Source organism: Monopterus albus, unplaced genomic scaffold (genome assembly GCF_001952655.1).
Source record: "Monopterus albus unplaced genomic scaffold, M_albus_1.0 scaffold76.1, whole genome shotgun sequence".
Classification (NCBI taxonomy): domain Eukaryota; kingdom Metazoa; phylum Chordata; class Actinopteri; order Synbranchiformes; family Synbranchidae; genus Monopterus; species Monopterus albus.
Window position 1 is genome coordinate 56,404 of NW_018127956.1, and position 3,874 is coordinate 60,277.

The 3,874-nt window shown below is 37.6% G+C and overlaps 1 long non-coding RNA gene across 1 annotated transcript; it reads right to left on the reverse strand.

The window, feature by feature from the left end:
- Window positions 1-6: 6 nt before the first annotated feature.
- LOC109963629 (uncharacterized) lies at window positions 7-403 on the reverse strand. Its single transcript, XR_002275425.1, has 3 exons — window positions 338-403; window positions 230-256; window positions 7-145 (listed from the first exon to the last, which is right to left on the reverse strand). It is a non-coding gene; the product is annotated as an uncharacterized LOC109963629 (long non-coding RNA).
- Between the last annotated feature and the right edge of the window lie 3,471 nt (window positions 404-3,874).

Sequence of the window (3,874 nt, forward strand, 5' to 3'; positions counted from 1 at the left end):
TTAAGGGCAGAGGGGTTGCTGAAGTTTTGAAAGGTGAACGGAGTCAGGTTGGAGTTGGGTTGGGCAGATGCTGAGATGATGTTAATGGGTGACTGTCTCTTTCCACTGCAATAATTTGGAAAACTGGTCGGCCAGGTGGAGGCATCTATAAACAGACATAGGCCTACATGAGTAGCTGAAGAGGAGCAGAGGTTAAGGTGATACTGCAGTCATTTAGGGGATTACTCACTGCAGCTTGGCCGATCATAACACCACTCTGGGGGAGGACAAGAGCACATAGTTATCATTTAGTCATGACAAAAAGTCTACACAAATGAGTAAGGCTTCAAACACTTACCGACTGTGTAGATGCCGGGTAGGAAGGCGTACACAGCAAGCACAGCTACTACAAGACAGCTCATCTAAAATAACAGATAAAAAGTCACTCACCAATTTATTCACCAGTGACCGTCTGCATTCTAGGGTCATGCAAATCAGCTAATTTGTTTAAATACTTTCAGTGGATTTCTAATTTGTACATAAAAGCCAAAACCTTCTGCTATTTAAGACAGCTACACACAAATTTTAAATAGGCTACATCAACCTTTTAAAAAAGTTAAAATAATGCAAATTTTAAACTTATACAGCTTGTTGTGATAAAGACAGCAGAGTGCTTCATTTTGTTTGCAAAAACAACAACAACAAAAAGAAAAGCAAAGGTTCTTTTCATACAATTAGAGTAGGTTGTGTTGCTGCAGCTAAACCCTGGTAATATGAGCAGCATAGTGTCTTACCTTTAACACACCTCTGCCTCCTCTCTGTCTGCCAACCTGCTGTGGGCACATCTCTTTTTAACTCAGCCCAACCAGCATGTCATCTGAGTCCACTTCATTAATACAAGACTACGCCCTTATCTTTACACTAAAGAACTATCAGAATCTGATTAGCAGAGGCAGATGTTTCTTTATTTGATCAGTTCTTGAATATAGCCTAGTTTTTACCAGGCAATGTCTGTATTCATGACTCTGCCAATATGGTTGTTACATGTATTATGTAAATATACTAAATTCTGCAAGTCAAGTCAAAATCAAGTCAAATTTATTAAAAGAGCATTTAAAACCACATCAGCTGACCAAAGTGCTTTATATCATTAATAAAAACTGACAAATACAAAATAAGTAAACATTATAAATATAAGAAACAAGAATCTAGCAGCTTTATTTTAAAAAAATACAAATAGAAGGCAAACAGAGCCCTGCTGAATGCTAAATGCTACAAAATAAAATTGTAGACAATTTAAAAATAAGATTTTTAAGACTGTGTTTCAAGCCTTATTTAAAAAATAAGATGCCAAGTCCAAAGGCAATTGAGTTTTGAATTTCAAGGTTTAGAGGAACCTGTGAGACCAAGTTACAAAATCAAGAACTTCACCAGCAGGGTCCAACTCAGGTCAAATGAGTTCCTCAATCTTACTTCCTGATAAATAAGTCCTCCGATTAGTTTAGTACATCACTGGGCCATGCTTTTCATAGTGTTATGTACAAGCATCCTCTATATGACTCTCAGTTTTTGGAATCTGCTGACTCCTTAAATGCTCCACTATGTTTACCAGTGACTGGATTAGATTAGATTCAACTTTACTGTCATTACCCATGTGCAAGTACAAGGCAACAAAATAAAGTTTAGCATCTAACCAGAAGTACAATAACAGCAGTGCAGAGTGTGCAGTATCTACAGTCTGTACAGTCAGAACTAATTTACCGATGGATATGTAATTGATATTTGCAGTAAGAGTAGGTGATGTACTGTTGTGTGTATGCACTGATTCAGTTTGAAAAAGGGGAAGTTGGTGTGTGGAAAAAGGGGAAGTTAGTAGACTTCCCCACAAAAGATGAAGTGCAGGGAGAAATGTCTCAGTGTCTGTAAGAAAAAAAAAATAAATAAATAAAATAAAGAGAACTTAACAGTTTTGCTGGCGGCACCTGTCTGCTGATATTTCAAAAGCTAAATAGGTTGTCTGTCTTTATGTGATCTCCACATGAGGATCATATTATTGTACAGTTTGGGAAAATTCAGAAACGTTGGTTACATACTGTAACCTGGGGTTTTATGAGTATAGGTGAAGCCATGGCAAAACCGTGATTGGCTGCGTGCAGAGAAGTCAGCACAAAGTTCAACAAATTTGAACTTTTGGAGCACCCGCACTCAGTGCTGTGCACCACAGACATCCGTGCAGAACCTACACAGCGCCCCACATACAGAACAATGGTGAGGTGCATGCAAAATCTGTTTTTCCGATGCAATGTGAACATACTTTTAGGCATGAAGTAAAGTAAGGATTTGATTAATCAGTGAGAATTAGTGTTTGATTTGTCACAGCTTTTATAGGCTATTTCAGGCTAAACACTTCTTCAAAGAGCCAAAGTATATCGGCTCCTAACAATTTCCCAGTACTGTAACATCTGAAGGTATAAGGAGGTAGTTGCCTATGAGTGCAGGTTGTTGTTAATTTAGTCTATTATACCTAAATATAGCTTAATTATAACATCACTGTGATAACTGCAACACCATTAACTGCTCCATGTCCATAATAATTGTGTTGTGCATCATGGAACATATAATGTGTTAGGGTTTGCTTGCTACACAAAATGTATCCACTAGATGTCAGTAGTAATAAATGAGGCTTCTCAAGAACGTTTTGTGTGAAAGTAGTGGCTGGGAACCCTTGACACCAAAATGAGCACAAGGACGAAGAACCAAACCATGACAGGCGTGAAAAAGCTATCAAAAATTTGGAATGAGCTGAATCATTTAAAGAACTCTAATACTACTGACTGTGTATTTTGACAGTAATTTCTAATTAAATATTGTAATAATTACATAAATCCCACTTGACAGTAAAACTTATGTATAAATGACATTTTGCTGGTTTTGTTTCCAGCCTGACAAAATGATCTACTTGCCGGTTTTGATATTTTTTCCTGGTGACCTGGCTTTGATTAGTATTTTTTGTTTATTTCCCTAAGGAGAGAGAGAGTGAGAAATCTGTTTGCAGAAGCACATTTTTTACATGCAGCAGCACAGAACAGTATGTGGGTAGCTGCCTGATTTACCTTCAGGACAATGGTCATGTCATGTGCTCGTTTTCAGAGTGACATAACACCATCATAGCTGTTGGATGGGTGGATGGGTGTTTTCCTTGAAAGAAATACAGGTAAACTTTAAAGCTGAATGAAAATAAACAAAAGTTAAAACTTTAGTCTCTAATCAATAAAGCTCTTTATTCTTTGGCATTTTGATTTGCTGGTAGTTTTGTGGCTCTTCAATGTCTTCAAATATCTGAAATAACTGAACAAATTAGTGCCTAAAGCTACCACTGTGTCAGTAAAACTGAGTCATAAAGATGATATATGTGAGAAGTGTTGACTACATTTAGGTCTTCCTACTGGTTAGAAACCAGTAGGAACCAAATACTTACTGGTATATTACACACACACATATATATATATATATATATTGGCAGTTCCAGTCTCACAGAAGATTGCATGAAAAGGCACAGAGACTGGCAGCAGGAGAAGTAGGATGGGCCCAGCAGCGATAGATGCTGATGAGGGGGTAGAGACTGTCCTCTTATTAAGAGGTACAGCCCGAAACAGTCAGTTGGGAACTGCATCATCAGGTGGCTTTCATTAAGGAAAACCAATGTTACAACTATTGACTTGACTCTTCAAAGGCACCTTCTTATTTTAAATTTGTTTCTGCAACCTTTAACTTGGTCAAGCATTATAATTTGTCCATGACATGAGCTGACCCTGAAGACAGCAATGCACACAATAATTCAGTCATCAATCAACCAACAAGAGAAAACAACCATCACGACAAGGAACTTCTGGTT